Source organism: Gossypium arboreum, chromosome 5 (genome assembly GCF_025698485.1).
Source record: "Gossypium arboreum isolate Shixiya-1 chromosome 5, ASM2569848v2, whole genome shotgun sequence".
NCBI lineage: Eukaryota > Viridiplantae > Streptophyta > Magnoliopsida > Malvales > Malvaceae > Gossypium > Gossypium arboreum.
In genome coordinates this window covers 40113509-40135947 of record NC_069074.1, presented here as the reverse complement: position 1 = coordinate 40135947, position 22439 = coordinate 40113509, and the positions used below count along the sequence as shown (strand labels likewise).

General features: G+C 34.5%; 1 pseudogene; it reads right to left on the bottom strand.

Moving 5' to 3' along the window:
* Nucleotides 1-225: 225 nt before the first annotated feature.
* The window catches only part of LOC108450887 (uncharacterized), a 147336-nt pseudogene continuing 125122 nt past the window's right edge, over nt 226-22439 (bottom strand).

Sequence of the window (22439 nt, the reverse complement as noted above, 5' to 3'; positions counted from 1 at the left end):
ATCAAGTTTGGGCTTGGCTTGAAACTGCTTGAATCGATTTCGAATTTCTTTCGAATAACTTGTGCGCACAAGTGACTTGATTATACCCATATCGAACGCGTAGCAAATCCAACACTCATCTGATTTCGAGAATTAATTAAAAATTTCTCCAAGTAAGAAGTAAGGATAGAGCAAATAATGAAGATTTAAAACATAATTTACGGCTCAAAATATATATATATATATATATATATATATAAATTTTACATTAATAGTAATATAAATGTTAACTAAGGCGCACAAGAAATCTTTAGTCTAATACATATATTATAAATATAAATATAGATAAAGTGATTAATCAGTATCAGACCAGTAAATATTCATCTCACCCCAGTCATTCTCAGGCACTCCAAGAGCCTTCCAAACTTCTTTCGAGGCATCAACAATGTTGTTAGGGCAAGGAGGTTGATAATCATGGTCCGAATCGCATCCCATAGTAGAATCACATTCATCCACAACTTTAGCCCTCACAGATTTTCCGTTGCCATGGATGTTGATATACTTCAAACACCTCTTCCCATTGTTATACCACCCTGTAGAAAGTGCCACCACAGGGTCATCATCGGAGTGGTACTGGTTGTCACATTCAGATGGTGCACCACCGTCTCCATCTCGCTCAAAGCTGTTAAGCGTCAGTGTTGCCTTCGTTTGGCTTGATAGAGGGGGTGAACATTTGTATGTTGTGTACCACTTGCCATCCTTGCAACAATCAGAATCATTTTCCTGGTTGCATTGCCCAGGTGGAGGGGTTTTCCCTTTGATCTTGCCACTAGGGCTGCACGTCTGAGCTTCAACACTAAGAAAAAGAAGAAGAATGCAAAGAAGAGGAAAGACAGTCCAACAAATTACTTGCTTCTTCATTTTTATCTTCTTTAAGTCACTTCTATTTGATGTTTTAGTGTAGAAAAATTCAAGTGGGAAAAGCAATATATAGAGATCTTAACAATGAGCAATTTAAAACATCAGTCTTTCACTACGAAAGTCATGACAAAATTGTGAAGTGCCAAAAAATTATGGTGGACCGCTAAAATTGATGACTTATGATACAGCTGATAATATGGTATTTTATCATTTACCCAAGTTTTGTAATGTATTTTGGCATACAAAATTATATTCTATACATATTTTAACACGTAGTTCTTTGAAATATCCCTAAATATATATATTCAGCGTTTGAAATTTTATTAAATAAATATCTCTAAATTAGAATATTATTTTTCTATTAAATAAATATTATTTATTTTTACTAATTCAATCAATATTCTCCCATCTCTCCTCTAAATAGATGATATTGATATAGCTATAAAAACAACAATTCATATAAGTTTTCAATATTATTAGTCTACCAAAAAATAGTGAGAATTTGTTTTCTAAGTATAAATTCTATTTTCTAGGAATAACAATTCAATAAACTTATATTATGAGCAAATTACTATCTTATTGTATGTAATAAATCATTTACGGTAAAAAATCTTAGTCTCGCATTGCAACTGTTCGATTACACTCTCATTGAATTCATTCTTCAAATCATTAATGAATGATTCCCTTCCGTAATCTTAATGTAAAAAATCAGGGAAAAACATGATGTTATAACAAAGGATGTGAAATACGATTAAAAGATATAAAATAAAACTAAGAAAAAATTTAAATAGGAAAAATAGGTTAAAAAACCTTAAACTCCCAATTATTTGATTTATAATTCTTTTGTTGTTTCAGCATTAATCCTATTTATAGGCTTGCATACATGCATAAAATGGAAGGAATAAAAGTGAACTTTGAATATTGATTATATTTATATTTTTCTATTAAAATGTATATATATTTTATGGAATGTATTTATTAGATGTTTATTTACTTAAATATGGAATTTTGTCCTAAATTTGAAAAAGTTGTGGAAAAAATATAAGGTTAAATATTTGATACACTATGACTAAAGTTTTTAGACTCCGCAGGTAAGGTTAGAGGTGATCATGGGCCGGGTCGGGCCGGGTTCGGGTCTGGCCCAGACAAAATTTTAGGTTTGTCTACTAGGCCCGGGCCCGGCCCGAAATATGGGCCTAAAAATTTGTCCAAGTCTGGCCCAAAATAAAATTGCTAAGCCCGAGCCCGGTCCTGCCCGACCCATATTAAATTTTTTGGCTTATTTCATTAAATAAAAAATTTTAAAAATATAATAAATAAAATATATTTAAAAACATAAAAACAAATATTAAAACAAATAAAATGATACTAAAATAATTCTTAAAACAATACACAAATTGATAATATAATAAAAAATGGTTATATTAAAATTTAAAATGATTAAAAATAAAATAAAAATATATTAATATATAATTGGGCCGGCCCGGCCAAAAACTCTTACCCAAGGCCCGACCCGTTTTCTAAACGGGCCTTTTTTTTGCCCAAGCCCATTTTTCGGGCCTATATTTTTACCCAAACCTCCCATTTTTCGGGCGGGCCTTTGGGCGGGCTGCTACCAAACCATGATCAGCTCTAGGTAAGGTTAGGAGTTGGCAAATATCCTACAAGAATATAGTAAAATATTTAAAAAAAATTTAAAAAAGAAACACATAACAATTTTTAAGGTTGCTTGTAGAATAAAAAAATATTCGCTAAAGTATCAAATACTAACCCAAAATATAAACATGAAAAATTTAAAATTTATAAGTTAAGCTACCTATCTAAATATGAAATTTTTTCTGAAGTTTAAAAGGTGATTATAAATAAACAAAGTCCAAAAACGAATTAAGGTGAAATTAAAATAGTGGTAGTGGTGGTGTGATTATTTCCTATAACAATGAGATTAAAATCAATGATATAATATGTATTTGAATACAAATGGAACAATGGCGATGAAATTTTATATGAAAATCACCATTAAAGACTTTAATTTAAAGATGAATTGTTCTACTATACTTATGTATATTATAATATCTAAAAGTTCAACATATTTTACTTTACAAATTTATTTCAGATATAATATCAAATTTATAATATATTATATAATTTATATTACATAAGAATTAAATTTATATATTATAAAATACTATACTATAAATATTAAAATATATTGCTTTAAAATTTAGAAAATTAAAAGTTAATTTAAAATAATTTCTTTTGTAAAAGAATTATCAAAATTTTGCTCTTTTGATATCTAAAGTTGCTCAAGCTCAAACTTGATAATGTGATAGTAGTATTCCTTTGAGCATTTGATGTAAAACAATTTGTTCCATATAATTGATTACTTATTCATGGAACTCTTTTGTATTATGCTTACGTTAATTCATATGTTTGATTTTGATATATCTAAAACAATATAATAGAGTCCTTTGTATACAAACGGCAGTGTAATGCCCTACAAAATTTTGATATTAAAATGGCACAATCTTGTCTTAGGTATTCTAGTGGATGAGAAGATAAAGCCATAAATGTAACTGATTTGACTATCAGTACTGTCGAAACCTCCTTAAAAACGAGTTTTTTTTTTAAAAAACGAAAATGGGAGTCGCCACCATTCTTTTAAAGTGTGATTGGATTACTTTATAAAACGTTTTGGTCTACGAAATTACGAGAAAATAGGTTCGGGAGTCGGTTACGCACGAGGAAGGATTAGCACCCTCGTAACGCCCAAAATTGGTACCAAATTGAATAATTTTATCTTAATGTCAAAAGTTTGAAAAAATTTAGAAATAAAATCTCTTTTAAAACTGTAATGATTCGAATTAAAAAATAATCAAGATTCTTTTGCTTCGAAAGAATATAAACATCATATCCAGCATGATTGGACACGATATTTTTAAACTTTCGTAACTAAAATTATCTTGTGATTTTCAAAACTTATTTAGAAGGATCTTTTAGGTATTTAGAAAAATAGGAAATCGCAACTCAGCATGTTAGGGCACTATTTCCCGAATTTCTAACTATCAAAAAACATTGCCTTATCCTTTTTTTAAAATCTTTGGATCGAAATAAAAAAAAAATTCTTTAAAGTGATGATGCATTTAACACATTACAAAGGATCAATATTTAAATAAATTGACCTACATAATACCTTCTTTAACATGCCATGCAAATATAATAAAGATGATGAGTAGTAACATAAATTACACAATATACGTTATCATTTTATGCATATATGATCATAGATAATATAAAATATATATGCATTATCGTTACATGCAAAATATAACATAGTGCACAATGAATACAACAAATATAAATTGCAATATATATATATATATATATATATGATAATATTTTATGCGATTGTAACTTAAAATAACATAAATAATTTATTTCATGCAAGTATATAAAAACAATAACACGAAATAACAAATAATCTATAAAAATTTAACCTACTAAACAATATCAAAATAAAAGAAAACAAAAATAAATAAACAAATTATAATCATATAAAATAAAAATCAAATAAAATAAAAATAAAGATGTTTAGAAATATTTAGAATAATATATGAATGACAAAGGAAAACCTTTTTTTTTAAAAAAATGATTAATGTATATATACCATATTAAAGGATATAATAACAAAATAATGTACTAAATATTAATATTACACATATTTATTTAATAATAAAATAAAAATACATATGTAATTAATGAGTGATAAAATAATATATTTTATAATAAAATAAAAGTAATGTAAGAGATAATAGGTGGAAAATATATAACATATAATAAAATTTATAAACAAAATATATAATAATATGAACAATATGATAAGTAATATATAAAATAATAAAAGTGATATAACAAGTAATTTTACATATAAAAATATAGTAAAATATATATATATATAGTAAAAATATATAACATATAATAAAATATAAATATAATATATATAATAAAAATATAACATATAATAAAATTTATAAAGATGTATATAATAATATATATTATTTTTCATATAACTGACATTTATAAAAATAAATAATAAATATAATATTTAAAATGAATCAAATATATAAAAAGGATTAAAATCTAATTTAATTAAAAATCTAGGGTTAATTATAAATAAAAATAAAAATTTTTATGGCCTAATTGAAATACACGCCAAATTCGAAGGGACTCACTGAGCAATTAGCCCTAATCCCAAAAACGACGTCGTTTCAGAATAGGTATTATAATAGCCATAGGGGCTAAATTGAAATAAATGTAAAAAGTTAGGGCTAAATTAAAATATAAGTAAAATGCAATTATAAATTTTTAAAAATACGGAAGGATTGATTGGGCAATTTGCCCCTTAAACAAAAACACGCAGATCCTATTCGGATCCCGGGTCGACACGCGGATCCTGAACTTTGAAACGACGTCGTTTGAAGCTAATTGGTTTTAAGCAAAACGGCACCGTTTCGTTAGGGCTATATAAGCCAAATTTCAACTTTGAAATCATTTTACAACCCGGTTTTAAAAAAAAAAGAAAGGAAAATCCTCTGAAAGAGGAGAAATGGGGAGAGTTCTCCGGGCTCCGGGCTCCGTCAGGCCAAGCCCTGGTTGTTGGGGACACGCGCCCACGCGCCGTTGCTAACTCTGCCGAATATGGAGGCTAGAAGCCGAAAGGCTTCATTTTTCAGTGCGAATCCATCGGTAAGCCCCTCATCTTCTTTTTAGCTATATTTTTATTTACTTATGTCAAAACAATGATCATAAAAAGGGTAAAAGATTCACCTCTATCTTTTCGATACTCTGTTGATGTTTCTTTTATTGCGAATATCTATATATAACTGTTTTTTTATTGAATCCATGTATATAGCAAAAATCCCCTTTACATTTTCTTGATTCGGGCTTTTATAGCCACTAAAAACAAATTTACAATCTGTGATTTTATTTTCTTGCCATATTTGCTGCTGTTTTTCTTTCCTTTTTTGCAGGTAATGACGAAAAATTGGGCAATGAACATTGAAAATCGGGCGCTGATGAAAATTCAATGGTGCACTAATTGGGGCGATGATGCTGGCGTTGATTTACGCGTTGATTATGGCGCGATTCGGGGCTGGAGTCACGGGAAGAGGCGTGTCTGTTGAGATGTTTGCGGCGCCTAGGGTTTCTGAAACCCTAGGCCTTTCCATCTTCTGTTAACAAATTGGGCCATTTGGGCCGTACCTGTTTGTGGGTTGGGTGTAATGGGCTAAGGACTTAGAATGTAACCGAGTATAGGGTTTTGGGCTAAAAATGTAATCGGGTCTTGGGCTTTGTACATGGACTGTATAAAAACTATTATTTTTTTGTTTTTATTTGTTTTTATTTATTTATTTATGGACCGAGCAAATTTTGGTTATTACAAGTACATCAGACAAGGCCCAAGTAGAACAGATCCTAGATCCGTTTATGAATTTATTCACTTGTGACGTTCATAGTGTGACTTACCTTGATCCTGAGTGTATGATGGACTATGTTTGTGTGACTTGTATACTTTGATATAAATGAAATTGTGAGTTCAAATAGATAAGGAACCAAAAGTTTGCACGTTGAGTATACAACTTCTGCAGTGTGTAGCATCATTCCACAATAGTGAAATTTATAGCCAAATTAAAGGGTAAATGATATCTTCTCATCGACATTACATGATAGATGAAAGTAAACGTGGTCATGAGTCATATTTCTTTGTGATAAATTAAATAATTATTATTTTATAGTAATTGACTTTTCTTGAAAGAAGATGTAATAATTACTATGAGATAAAATAGGATCATATTGGGAGAACAGATTTATCTCATAGAGATTAAAGATATCCTATTAGGGTAACACACTTATAACAAGGTCATTAGACGAGCACTAGTTAAGTAGATTTCATAATGGTATACAATAAGGGAGAGATCAGTCATGACACTTTAGTGGAATGATTTCGTGACTAAATAATATTAAAATTAATAATGAAAAATGAGAACTTGATTATAAATTATTTCAGCCTTTATTATATATGTCTAATCGATCCTTCTTCTACTTCGAGATACTAAAAATGAATTGCATGTATAACCAATAAAAGTAAAATGAATGAAATTGTGATGTAAGAGAAACAGAGTGCACGTATCACTATCTGTAATGAATGTGTTTTCTCGCTAAACACAAAAATGACTTGACAATTAATTTAAGGTTCTTCGAATTATTATTAAATTAATTATAATTAAATAATTGAAGTTTGAAGATTGAATTAAATTAATTATTCATTATAAATTTTTATTTAAGGAAATTAAATATATTTCCTCATAAATTCTACTATGGTGAAGTCGTTATGACTTTAACGAAATTAAAAATGTGTAACAACCAATTTTTCAGTGAAATTGGAATAGTGGTTTCGGGACCACAAATCCGACCCCAAATATATTTTATTTTTATTTTATCATATGGCCCATAATATGCTAGAAATGATGTGTGAAAATTTTGATACGAAAATTTTATCGATTTAGTGCCTAATTACAAGAAGGACTAAATCGCATAAAATGCGAAAGTTAAATTCTAGTAGCTACAAGGATCAAATAGCTATGGAATTCAAACTAGAGGTCCTTATATGGTAATTAGACCATTAAAAAAAGTATATAGATTTTTCTTGGTGGCTCATCCATGGAATTATGGAAAGAGGGATAAGGACTAAATTGGAAATACCAAAATACTTAATTAATTAAAAGAGGAAAAGAAATTATATCATCTTATTTTCATCATCTTCAACCTAAAAACACATGGAAACCCTAGGAGAGAGAAAAGAAACTTTCAAGACCTAATTGGGTAAGTTCTTCTGTCCCGTTTTTAGTAATTTTGGTATTTTTGAAACCGGGATAGCTTAATCTCTTTATTTGAGGGATTAATTTGAAAAGTTATCAAGGTATGAAAATGGATCATGGATATATTATGTTGGAAATTAGAAATTTATGGTAGAAAATGAAAGATTATTGATAGATAAACAACTTTTACAAAGTGATTTTTGATGAAAACATGATTTAGGGACTAAAATGAAAAGTTGTAGAATTTGATGAAAAATTTTGAAATTATATGAATGCATTTGCTGGAAAATTTTTAATGGGGCTTTGGTTAGGCTTGGAATAGGGAGTAATTTGCACAAGTTTCATTTTCCAAGCCTAGGGACAAAATCAGAATTTATGGAAAAGTTAGGGGAAAAATGGTAATTTTACCTAGGACATAAATTGAGTCTATTTAGATATGAAACGTGTGAAATTGATGGTTAAATTCATTTATATAGATCCGGACAACACTAATTCGAGTTTAGATCGAGGAAAAGAAAGGATTTTGGATTAGTAGACTTTTACGCGGACAAGTGTCGAGGTAAGTTCATGTAACTAAATTGTGTAGATTTATATGCTTGAATTAAATGTTGTGTTTGTGAATTGTATAAATGCCATATATATATGACATTGAAATATATCTGACAAAACCCGATCAATAATAATGCCAATAAATGATAAATGATAAAAATGTTACTTATATGCTTGAAATGAATGTGGAATGTGTTTACTTGAATTATATGATTGTTATGGATGTATGAAATAATCACATGCCCGATAATGCTTGAAAAATGTTTAAATCCCGGTTGAATAAATGGAAAATAGATGGATATGTGATTTCCTGAAATGAATAAGGTCTTACATTTGCTGCTGACGGGATTTAGCTTGGACGAGTAATCCTATTGACCTCATTACAGAAAGGATTTAGCCCGGATGGGTAATCTTAATATAAGTCTTCTCGAGCATACGTTATGGATTGGATTTAGCCCGAACGGGGATTGGATTTAGCCTGGACGGGTAATCCTAATATAATACCTCTCGAGTATGCGTTAAGATTAGGGTTTAGCTTAGACTGGTAATCCTAATTGAGCTCCTCCGAGCTTACATTACATAAAGGATTTAGCCTGGACTGGTAATCCTATTATATGATATGTGGCTCGAGAGAGTATTTCTTTGTTAAGTACCCTAATGGGTACCCTTGATTAAGAAATTAACAGATTATGGAATCATACACTTCGAGTGTACTACTTGATCATCCTTCGAAATTCAATGATTCAATGGACATATAACGCTCTTGACATGATATAACAATTATATGATAAAATGGTAATGTCTTCAAAGATCATTCCATGATGAGTTCATCTATTTTTACTTGACATGTATGTAAGTGTTGTGACTAACATGTTTGATTGAAGGCATGCGCTTAGGAATTTTGCTAATAGATGGAAAACATGATGTTGTGTGCTTAGATTTAATAAACAAGATTGGTAAGTTTAGTTTTGTGTAATATGAACTTACTAAGTATGTAATGCTTACTCCTTTTATTTCCCCCTATTTTATAGTGCCCAGAAGCTCGTGAAGGTTGGAAGATCATTGGAGCATCGTCACACTATCAACTAGCTATCTTGGGTATATATGGTAGAATCATTTTGGTATAATGGCATGTATAGGACAGCTTGGTCAATAGTGGCTTAAAATGATGTTTTATAACCTAGCTATTGGAATGGCTAGTAATGGTTCATTTTGGTATTACTATGTAGGTTATTATGATATATATCCACATGTGGTAAGTTAAGTATATGTGACCAAATGTTGTTATTGCCTAAGTTATACTATGGTAAGTTTATAAAAACTTGTGCTTTGAATGAAATGCCTTGTTAAATGATGAAATTGCTTATTTTAAATGCTTGGATTGGTTGGTATTGGATGTGTGTTTCAAGTGCAGGTCTTGGGTGAAATTTTGGGTGAAAAATGGAGCTAGAAATGGCTTCATTTTGTCCACACGAGCGTGTGTCTAGACCGTGTGTGACACATGGCCTGGTAACATGGGCGTGTGGTTAGGCGTGTGTCCCCTGCACCCTAATTTTGAGAAATAGAATGCTCAAAATTGGGCACACGGACAGAGTCACGGGTGTCTATCTTAGTCGTGTGTGCCATACGGCCTAGAACACGGGCGTGTGTCTTGACCGCGTGAAACCTGCACCTAATTTGGATTGAAATAATTAACCATACAGCCTAGCACATGGGCATGTGGCATGGCCGTGTGTACAAGTCAGAGAGTTACACGGGCTCGAACACAGTCTCCAACACGGGCATGTCCCAGGTCACACAGGTGTGTCCCTTGGACTACACTGGCGTGTGAGCCCTGCACATTGGAAAATTTTTAAAAGGTCACGAAAATTCTTAGAAGTCTTGATTAAGTCCCAACTCATTTCTAAAGCTCGTATTGGACCTTGAGGGCCTAATCAAGGGACGTTATGAATGTTTTCAGAATTTGAATAATAACTTGCGTAAATTATTTGTTAATGTTCTTGTATGTTTTGGTAATGCTCTAAAACCCTATTCTAGTGACGGATACAGGTTAGGGGTGTTACATTTATGGTATCAGAGCTACGATTTAGCTGATTATTGGATTTGACGTAGCGAACACAAGTTTAGCTATACATGCCATTATATAAATTGTGATAGTGTGATGACTCCTGATCATTTTAAATGTGTTTTTCATATAGTAATGTCATCCAGCTGAGCTAGAGCTGAATCTGAGGAAGCTGATAGCAATGCTTCAGCTGCGTCTGCATCTGGTAGTGAAAGGCCCGTGTTTGAAGGCCGAAGTGAGGAGGAAAAGCAAGCTTTCTTTCAAATTATAAATGAATGGTTTACACAATACCTAAGAACAAACCCTGCTATACAATGACCTCCCCCACCTGCTCCCCAATTGATTCCTGAGGTACCACAGGGTGCCGAACCTGTTAGAATTGGTAAGTCTCCGATAGATAAAATTCGCAAGCATGGGGTGGAAGAATTTAGAGCTACCGCAGATGATGATCTGAAAAGGGCTGAGTTTTGGCTAGAGAATACTATCTGGGTTTTTGATGAATTGTCTTGTATACCTGCTGAATGTCTGAAATGTGCGATATATCTACTGAAAGATACAACTTATCATTGGTGGAATACCATAACTTCAGTTGTACTGAGAGAGAATGTCACATGGGAATTCTTCCAAGCTAAATTCAGAAAGAAATATGTAAGTCAGAGATTTATGGATCATAAAAAGAAGGAATTTCTAGAGCCTAAACAAGGAAACATGACCGTACTCGAATATGAACGGGAATTTGTTCGACTGAGTAAGTATGCCAAAGAATGGGTTTTAACCAAGGCTGAAATGTGTAAACGCTTTGAAGAGGGCCTGAATGAAGATATCAAGTTATTGATTAGGATTCTCGAAATAAGAGAATTTACAGCACTAGCTGACTAAGCACATAAAGCTGAGGAACTGAGTAAAGAAAAGTGTCGAAACAATTTTTAAATCGAGTTTTGGAAAATGGGAATCGACTTTAAAAAACGAAAACGGGAGTCGCCACCAATCTTTTTAGGTGTGATGGATCACCTTTAAAACATTTTGTTTTAAAATTATTAGTTTTGGTCTACGAAATAAAAGAACGGGTTCGGGAGTCGGTTACGTATGAGGAAGGATTAGCACCCTCGTAACGCCCAAATATTGGTACCTAATTAATTATCAAATGTCTTTAAGGTCGGGAATTTAAAAATTTTAAGAAACAATCCTCTTTAAAATATCTTAATTTTGAAAATTGAGATTCACTTGTATCAAAACATTGACACTAAGTTAACCTTTTGGAAATCCCTATCTCGAAACGACAAATCTCCACATCCAATAAGTTAGGACACAACGCTTTGAAATTCCAAGACAGTTGCTCGTATTTTGAAAATCTTAAAAACTTAGAAGGGTTCATGACTATTCGAACTCAACGAGAAAAGTTGCAACCCAATAAGTTAGGGCACTACTTTTCTCGAAGCTTCCAAATACTAAGCATTGCCTTTTTTATTTTTGAAAACTTTGAAGTCTCTTTTTTAAAACCGATACATGATGGAACATATTATCATTATGGAATAGAATATTGCAATAATGAGTGAATAAAACATACATTTAAACGATACAATGGCAATAATACAAAAATCATATACTAGATACATAGATGTTTAAGATTACATAACATCATATATACAAAGATACACATAGCTTATATTGAAGATGGATAAGCAAAACATACAAACATACATAGTAATAATTAAGAAATGATGCATGATACACAATTAAAAAGAAATATAATATCAATGTACATGTTCATAAAATATAACATTAAATAGTAATTATAAAATAACATTTAATACGTAAATGATATAAATAAAATATATAAAAGAATTAGTATATATAAAATATAAAAAAAGTAAGTAATTGTTAACGAAATATACTTATAATACAAATAAAATATGATATTTAATAATTTAAAAATAATATCTTATATACAATATATAATATATAATAACAAAAAAATTTACAAAAGAATATTTATTGTATATAAGATAAAATATATTTGTTTTTAAGGAAAATAATATATAAAATAGAAAGTATATAAAATAATTTACAAAATAATTATATAATAAATACAAATATCACATAATAAATAATTAATATGAATAAAATTTAATAATAATAATTTACAAATTTTAAATTTAAATAATATAATGAGTAATATAAAACATATATAATATGATAGATAATATATAATATACATAACATGAATATATATATATATATAATAAATGTTATATAATAAAATATAATATATCTAGGAAAATAATATATGATAAAAGATTTTAAATGTATAAATGGTATTTTTAATAATAATATATGTACAGTTTTATCTAAAAATAAAATAATTATATATATAAAAAATAAAATAACAAAATTTAAAAATAATAAAAGGGGTTAAAATTGAATTTAAATAAAATTATAAGGCTAATTTAAAAAATAGTATAAATTCTGGGCCTGATTTGCAAAAGTTAAAAACGATAAAGGACTCACTGGGCAATTTGCCCTAGTCCTAAACGACGCCGTTTCCCAGAATGTAATTTAATAACCATTGGGACTAAATTGAAACAATTATAAAATATTAGGGTCAAATTAAAAAAAATAAAATAAAACCAAACTGAAAATTCAGAAAACACGGGAGGATCAATTGGGTAATTTGCCATTTTCCAAAAACACTCGGATCCTCCTTGGGTCATGGGTCAACGTGCGGATCCTGTGCTTTAAAACGACACCATTTTGAGCTTATTAGGTTAAGCAGAAACGATGCCGTTTCTCTAAGGCTATATAAGCCAAACTTTTGGTTTTAAATTCATTTTTACACCCGGCTCTAAAAAACAGGGGTGAAATCCTCTGAATGAGGGTCTGGGACCGACACCGGAGCTCCGTTGAGCCTCCGCTCTTAAGTGCACACGCGCCCACGCCCCACTTTTGATGCCGTCGCGTACGACGGTTAGGGTTTTCAAAACTCCATTTTTCGCAGCAAATCAAAAAGGTAACTCCGCTTCTTTTGTTTTCTTTGATTATATTCTAAGATTTGTGTATGCACACTAGAAAATAAACAGATAAATGGAAAATAGTAAAAAGTGATTCGATTACCTTTAGGAAACAAAAACTGTTTTATTTCTTCTGCTTTTTATGAATACAACTTGTTTGTAACTCCCTATCTTTTTGTGTTTTTTTTGTCTCTCCCTGTGTATCTATGTAAACCTCCGTCTTTACAGATTTGCGAAAGGCTTTATAGCCTTAAACTACTGCCTATTTTGGAAAGAAATCGGAAGATTTCTTTCCATTTCCTGTTCTAGTATATCTGCTGCCTTTTTTGCTTTGATTTCTTTCCTTTTCTTGCAGGCAACTTGCGAGGATCTCGATGGTGACCGTGCTGGGAACAACACAATGCTGAATTCACGACCCACTGGTGGAGGCGTGATCGGTGGCCGAGCTGGTGTGTCGAAGGGCTTCGGGACAGTGCCTTGATGGTGGCCTCAATTTCTGGGACTGGACAGATGCTCCCCGAATATTCTAGAAACAGTTGCAGCGCGATAGTGTTCAGGAAACCCTAGGGTTTCTTGTTCCTCTTAAGTCATTTGGGACTTTTGGGCTGCTGATGTATACGGGTCAAGGGTGTAAAGGGGCTTTATATGGACTGTTAAATAAATAAACATTTATTTATTTATTTATTTATTTCATTTGGTTTCAAGGCCCGGTTAAATTTGGGCTATTACAGTTGCCCCTCTTTGCTCATTACTGTGTAACGGGAATCGAGCAAAGATTTAGAAAGACCAAATTTGACCATTCCTATCAAATCATGGTCTTCAATCTTCTTATGACTGTCATGTTGATATCTTCGATCTGCTCTTCGCCGAACACAGAGACACCAAATCTGCTTCTTCGATTTGTTCTCTGACAGTACAGAGATGCCAAATCATCTTAGATTTGCTTCATCGTAAACACGTGAAAGCCAATTCAGCTATGTTTTCGATTTGTTCCTTGTAAGCACAAGGATGCCAAATCATCTTGGATCTATTTGAGAACATCTGAGAGTCAAATCTACTATGTCCTCGATTTGTTTCTTGTAAACACAAGAATGCCAAATCATCTTGGATCTACTTCAGTATAAACATATGAAGGTTAGATCTGCTATGTGTCTGCCCTCCATCGAATATGGAGACGCCAAACTTCGATTTGTTCTCTGACAATACAGAGATGCCAAATCATCTTAGATTTGCTTCAACGTAAGCACGTGAAAGCCAAATCAACTATGTTTTCGATTTGCTCCTTGTAAGCACAAGGTTGTCAAACCATCTTGGATCTGCTTCAGTATAAACATCTGAAGGTGAGATCTGCTATGTATCTGCTCCCCGTCGAAGTGGAGATGCCAGACTTTGATTTGTTCTCTGACAATACAAAGATGCCAAATCATCTTAGATTTGCTTCAACGTCAACACGTGAAAGCCAAATCAGCTATGTCTTCAGTTTTTTCCTTGTAAGTACAAGGATGCCAAACCATCTTGGATCTTACTTCCGCTAGATCTGCTATGCTACAGCCTATTACCCTACTGCTTAGGGGATTAAGGCGCGCCATCTTTGATAACCTATAGAATGATTATGTCTGATAATTAGGATGCTATGATCGAAGTGAGTCAAATGTTCCTAATTAAACATGTTATGATGCAAAATGTTGTGAATATGACCCCTATCCTAAACGTCATCACTCATCCCTTCTTTTGTTTCTTCAAAGTATCATTCTTGCTCAACCTGTAGGCCTGTTCCCTTCCTCCAATGCTAGGATCCACTGAGAATATCTGTAAGACAATCTTTCCTTAAAATTGAATCGCTGGTTTTGTCCATTTTCCTTTTAGACTGGAAGAAAGAAATCCCTCGAGTTCCTTCATCCCTTACTTACGTGAATTTCTCGAAAAATTATCCTGTTTTTGTATTATCTAGAATTTCCAGAGTAATGCGTAAAACTTCGTTTGTGAACAAATTTAGTTCGTCTATCATTATTTCAATGCAACATACTTAAAGAATAATGGAAGATAAATAAATCTCTAAGAATAATTGGATTTGAATGAATTTATCAAAAAAGATACAAAGGAAATTAATCTGAAAGCCTATCTTTAAGAAGAAATAGAATCTTGAAGGTAGCAAACAGGATAAAAGTTAGATGCCCGAGATATCTCTGCTTGAGTATCTATACACCAGCTCTATGAAGTCTTTCTTGAGTTCAACATGTGTTTAAAAGATCCAAAGTACTTTGTTGATGCCCCAATATGCAACGTGCTTCGCTCTTTATTGAACCAAATATAGCAAGATCACTGTGTACTTTTCAAAATTTGAGCTGCCCTTTCGAGTTTTCAACTCAAAACCCCTTTGGTCACAAGGTGCCCTTTGCGGGTTTTCACCTTGGCCTCTCCGTTTTTTTTTAAATCTCAAGGCGCCCTTTACGGGTTTTCACTTTGGATTCTCTTCTCCTTTAGACAAAGTATTTTTTAACTGAGTCTGAGTTCACTGGGTTGGGTAAACTTTTCCCATCCATTTCCGTTAAGATCAATGCACCGCCAGAGAAAGCTTTCTTCACGACATACGACCCTTCCCAGTTCGGCATCCTTTTTCCCTAAAGTCCTTTTGAGTAGGAAGGATCTTTTTCAGTACAAGGTCTCCTTCGTGGAACTCTCTTGGTCAAACTTTCTTGTCATAAGCTTGCATCATTCGGTTCTGATACATCTGACCATGTCGAATGGCTTTTAGCCTCTTTTCCTCAATCAGGTTCAACTGGTCATACCGGGATTGAACCCATTCAGCTTCATCTAACCTTATCTCTATCAAAATTCGAAGAGAAGGTATTTCTACTTCAATAGGTAACACGGCTTCCATCCCATAAACTAACGAGAATGGGGTTGCCCCAGTAGAGGTTCTAACAGATGTTCGATAGGCCAAGAGTTCAAACGGTAACTTCTCATGCCAATCTCTATAGGTCTCAGTCATCTTCCCCACTATTTTCTTAATGTTCTTGTTGGCGGCTTCCACTGCCCCATTCATTTTTGGACGATAGGGGGAAGAATTGTGATGCTTGATTTTGAACTGGCCGCAAACCTCTGTTATCGTTTTGTTGTTCAAGTTCAATGCATTGTCGGATATGATCTTCTTAGGCATTCCATACCAACAAATGATCTTTTTCTTCAAGAATCGACTCACAGCTGGCTTAGTAATATTCGCATAAGAAGTGGCCTTTACCCATTTTGTAAAATAGTCAATTACCACGAAGATAAACCGATGTCCATTCGAAGCTTTTGGTGATATTGGTCCAATAACATCCATGCCCCACATGGAGAAGGGCCATGGAGAAGTCATAACATACAAAGGTGCAGGTGGTACATGAATTTTGTCCTCATAAATCTGACACTTACGGCATTTCTTGGTATAGTTGATACAATCCCCTTCCATGGTGGCCCAATAATAGCCAAGCCTCATAATTTGCCTTACCTTCGTGAACCCATTTGCATGCGTCCCACATACACCTTCACGAACTTCTTCTAAAATTAGCTTAGCTTCCGCAGCATCGACACATCTCAAAAGTACTTGGTCTTTCCGTCTCTTGTACAGGATATTTCTATCTAAGACATAGTCGCAAGCTAACCTCCTCAAAGTTCATTTTTCATTTTCACTGGCCTGTTCAGGGTATTTACGATCTCTCACATATAGCAATATATCTTGATACCAAGGGTTATTGTCATTTCCTACCTTCTCAATATTACAACAATGAGCTGGAGCCTCGTAGACACTTATTTGAATTGGCTTCATCTCTTCTTCTTTATTCGCCTTGATCATTGAGGCCAAGGTTGCTCAAGCATCTGCTATCTGATTTTCGTCTCGTGGGAGATAATTGAAGGTGATGTCATCAAACTCCTCAAGTAACCCCAAAACTACCTTTCGATAATTGATCAATTTAGGGTCCTTTGTTTCCCATTCGCCTCTATGCTGATAAACTACCAACGCAGAATCTCCATATACTTCTAGGGTTTTTATACCTCGCTCTATAGCTGCTTGAAGTCCCATGATGCATGCTTCATACTCAGTCATATTGTTCGTGCAATCAAAGTCCAACTTGCACGTGAAAGGGTAATGATCGCCATTCAGGGATACCAAGACTACCCCAATTCCATTTCCGACTGCATTAGAAACCCCATCAAAATTTAGCTTCCAAGGAGAATCCTCGGTCATTACTATGCACATTAACTCCTCATTTGGAAAATCAAAGTTCAATGGCTCATAATCCTTTAGAGCCCTACTAGCCAAGAAGTCTGCTACCGCACTTCCTTTTATAGTCTTCTGACTTATGTAGACTATATCAAACTCTGAAAGCAAAATTTGCCATCTCGCCATTCTCCCATTTAGAGCCGTAGACTCCATCATGTATTTCAATGGATCAAGCTTTGAGATGAGCCAAGTGGTATGGTATAGCATGTACTGTCTTAATCTCCAAGTTGTCTAAATCAGTGCACAATACAACTTTTCAATCGGTGGATATCTCATCTCACAGTTAGTGAATTTCTTACTGAGATAATAAATTGCCTTCTCCTTTTTCCCGGACTCGTCATGCTGGCCAAGCACACATCCCATGGAATTACTGAATACTGACAAGTACAGTATCAACGGTTTATCTGGGCTTGGTGGAGATAATACCGGAGCATTCAACAAATACTACTTGACCTTTTCAAAAGTATTCTAGCACTCCTCATCCCAAGTACCTTGATTGTGCTTTCTGAGGAGACGAAAGATAGGATCGCATTTCTCGGTCAGTTGTGAAATGAACCGAGCGATTTAATTCAACCTTCCTAGGAATCCTTGAACTTTTTTCTGAGTGCGTGGTGGAGGTAACTCTCGTATGGCTCTGACCTTGTCTGAGTTGACCACGAAGCCTAATAACTTTCCCGATCTAGCTCTAAAGGTACACTTTGCTGGATTGAGCTTCAACTGAAATTTTCTCAACCTCAAGAACAATCTTCTCAAGACCTCAATATGCTCTTTTTCTGTATACGACTTGGCAATCATATCATCAACGTATACCTCAATATCCTTATGCATCATGTCGTGGAATAAGTTTACCATGGCCCGTTGGTATGTTGCCCCTACGTTCTTTAATCCAAACGGCATTACTTTGTAGCAAAATGTGCCCCATAAGGTTATGAAGGTGGTTTTATCCATGTCCTCTAGATGTATCTTTATCTGATTGTATCCTGAGAAACCATCCATGAAGGAAAACAACGAATATCCTGCTGTGTTGTCCACTAAAGTATCTATGTGTGGCAGAGGGAAATTATCTTTGGGGATAGCTTTATTTAAATCTCTATAATCAACACACATTCGTACCTTCTCGTCTTTCTTAGGAACTGGTACAATGTTAGCTACCCATTCGGAGTATTTCACTTCTTGCCAGAATCCTGCATCGAACTGCTTCTTGACTTCATCCTTTATTTTCAGAACAATATCTGGCCTCATTCTTCGCAACTTCTGTTGGACTGGCTTACAATCCTGTCTTATCGAAAGACGATGTACTACAATGTTGGTACTCAATCCGGGCATATCCTGATATGACCAGGCGAAGATATCCTTGAACTCTCGAAGCAACTCAACCAGACCACGCCTTGTATCCTCAGTAATCCATGTTACAATTTTCAACTCCTTCCCTTCCTCTAGGGCTACATTCTCTATTGCCTCTTTCTCATGTGGCATGATTTGTTTCTCCTCCTGCTTTACCATTCTCAACAGATCAAGAGATATGTCATAATCTTGAACATTTTCAAAATCTTAAGGTTTCTCTAAACACATGTCTTGCTCGCAAGAGAAATCAGGAGTTGCGGTATCGGTGCTCATATCATTAATATCTAGGGACTTTTGGGGGTATGAAAGAATATACAAAGAATGAATGAATCTAAGAATGATTGTTTATGTGCTATGAATAAAAGAATAAGAATTGCCAAAATTTAAAGGAATATTGGTTGATAGAAACAATACTCGTTTAAATTGATAAAAGTTATGTTTTATTTAAATAATAATAGATGAATATAAGCCTATTTCACAAATGTAATCTTACTACTCCTAGGCCCTAGAGTAACAGACATGTTTCGAGAATTACTTTGAAAAATCCTAAAGACTACAGGAAGGTCTTCCGCAGTCCAATTGTTTAGAGAGCTCTCCGGTTCGTAAGGGCGAATGCCCTCGAGGTTTCCTTGCCCCGATCCCTCATTGTGTAAAGCATTAATTTGATGAATTTCTTCTAATAGTAATCCCCCCGACTTAAAGGATTTGGATATAGGTGGGAATGTCATCGATTCCCACTCCACTTCTCCTCATTCAGACGCGCCTCGCTTGACGCTTCTCAATCTCTTGCCTCTTGTGCTTATGGTCTGGCCTGAAGCCCAAACCAAAGCGATCTTTCTTCTCAATCAATTTTAGGATTCAAATCCCTCCTTGCAACTGTCTTCCTAGTCCTTTTCCTGACAATGCCCCTTTCCCTATCATCATTTTCAGGGCCATCCTTGTGGCTCTAGACATTTTGGGTACCGGCACCTCACTTCTTTCAAAAATGAAGGTTGCATTGATGATTTCTAAAGAGCGAAAAGAACACTCAATAGCCTCCTCATTTGCCTCGACATAAGGGGCTTTGCTAGTTACTGTTGCTATAATGTCCTCCTCCGCATTGATGGTTATTAACCGTCCATCTGTCACTAACTTTAATTTTTGGTGCAATGAGGAAGGCACCACTCCTACCGAGTGTATCCATAGCCTCCCCAATAAACAATTATAGGAGAGCTTGATATCCATCACCAAGAAATCAACTTCATATGTATTTGGCCCAATTTCCAAAGGGATGTCGATTCGTCCCATCACTTTCCTTTCAGTTCCATCAAAGGCTCTTACCACATTATGACATGTTTTCATATGCGAACTGTCAATGGGTAATCTGTTCAAGGTGGATAATGGCAGGATGTTCAAAGCAGACCCATTATCAATGAGTACACTTGGCAGCGTGTATTATTTATACCGAGTAGTGATGTGCAAGGCTTTGGCTGACCCTATGCCTCCAGGTGGAATTTCATCATCATTGAAATAGATGAAATTGTCAGCACTGATGTTATTTACCAACCGATCCAATTTGTTAATGGATATGTCGTGGGTGACATATGTTTCGTTAAGCACATTCAATAATGCATTCTGATGCACCTCAGAACTCAGAAGTAGGGCTAATATTGATATACGCGCTGGCTGCTTACGCAACTACTCGACCACACTATACTTGCTATGCTTAAGGAACTTTAAGAACTTCGTAGCCTTCTCCTCATTCACTGGCTCATTGATGGGTATTTTAGTTTCTTTCTCTTTCTCAACCTCGACGCCTTTTGTCTTTGTGGACTCCACTCTGACACCTCCCGTATCATAACGTTTCCCACTCCGCGTATGGGAACCTTAATTTTGCACACCTCTAGATGCACTGGCTATACTCTCCCCCTCAGGTACTGTTACACTGCAATCATAACTCCATGGCACCCTCTTGTCATCCTTGTAAGGGAAAGGATTGGGTTTATGGATGACAACCCTGGGCCCGGTTTGCGCCCCCACTTCATTATTCCCCAGTAAGGAAATAATAATTCTTGGCCGGTGGGTTTCTTGTCGTTCGTTTTCCAGTACACATATTTGTCTTTCGCAAGAACTACCCTCAAAAATCTGTAGCTCTTTGTTAACCATAAGGCCTTGCACCATGGCCTTGAACTCCTCACAATTTTGGATCATATGACCCATCTCTCCATGGAATTCACAATAATTCTCTATTCCTCTTCTACCTTTTCCAGAGGTCAACATACCTCTCTTCACTATCTCCTCTCATATTACCTTTATGGGTGTCTTCACCTCAGTAATATCTTTCTTGATTTTTCCTTCCCTTGTTTCATCGATGGCATTCACTCCTTGATTGCCATGATCTGGTAATGGATTTTCAGTATTAGGGGTACTGTCGAATTTCACAACCCCCATCTTGATAAGCCTCTCCACGACCTTCTTGAATCCGGTGTAGTTTTCAATCAAATGCCCTGGTATTCTCGCGTGATATTCGCATTTAGCATTTGCATCACACCATTTGAGGTACGGTGGCTGCAACGGTTTCAAGTGAAATGGAGCAATGGCATGTGCATCGTATAAGATTTGATAAAGCTCACGATACGTCACAGGGATAGGCGTGAATTGTTTCCTCTCCGAATTCTATCTTGTACTCGATTCCTGTCTTTGAGTACTTTGTTGCTCTGTTTTGGGTTGACCAATTGTGACTGCTCTCGAGTTGAGGCTATTCATATTATTCACCTCATTGTCCTTTCTCCTTGGGGTCGATCTCTTAGCCATTTCCCCCTCAATTTTACCACCCCTCACGGCGTTCTCAATCATCTCTCCTGCCATAACTATATCCGCAAAACTTTTCGTGGTGCTTCCAATCATGTGAGTGATGAATGGCACCTTCAAAGTGTTGATAAATAACATGGTGGTCTCCTTTTCCAACAATGGTGGTTGTACTTGCATTGCCACCTCCCTCCATCGTTTGCATATTGCCTAAAACTTTCATTAGGCTTTTTCTCCATGTTTTGAAGTGTGATTCTGTCTGGCGTTATATCAGTCACATGGTTGTACTGTTGCATGAAGGTCTGCGCCAATCTCTCCATGAACCGATTCTTGCACTGCTCAACTGATTGTACCATCTAGCCGCTACTCCTACTAAGCTGTCTTGAAAACAATGGATCAATAATTGATCATTGTTCACATACCCAGTCATTCTCCTACAAAACATTGTTATGTGTGCCTCTGGACAAGTAGTCCCATTGTACTTTTCAAACTCTGGCATCTTAAATTTATGAGGAAGCACCAAATCTGGGACCAAACTTAAGTCTTTGGCATCAATCCCATGATGATTGCCAGTGCCTTCCAAAACCCTAAACTTTTCCTCCAACCACTTGCAAAGATCCTCCAATTGTTTCGCAGATTCGGTTGCC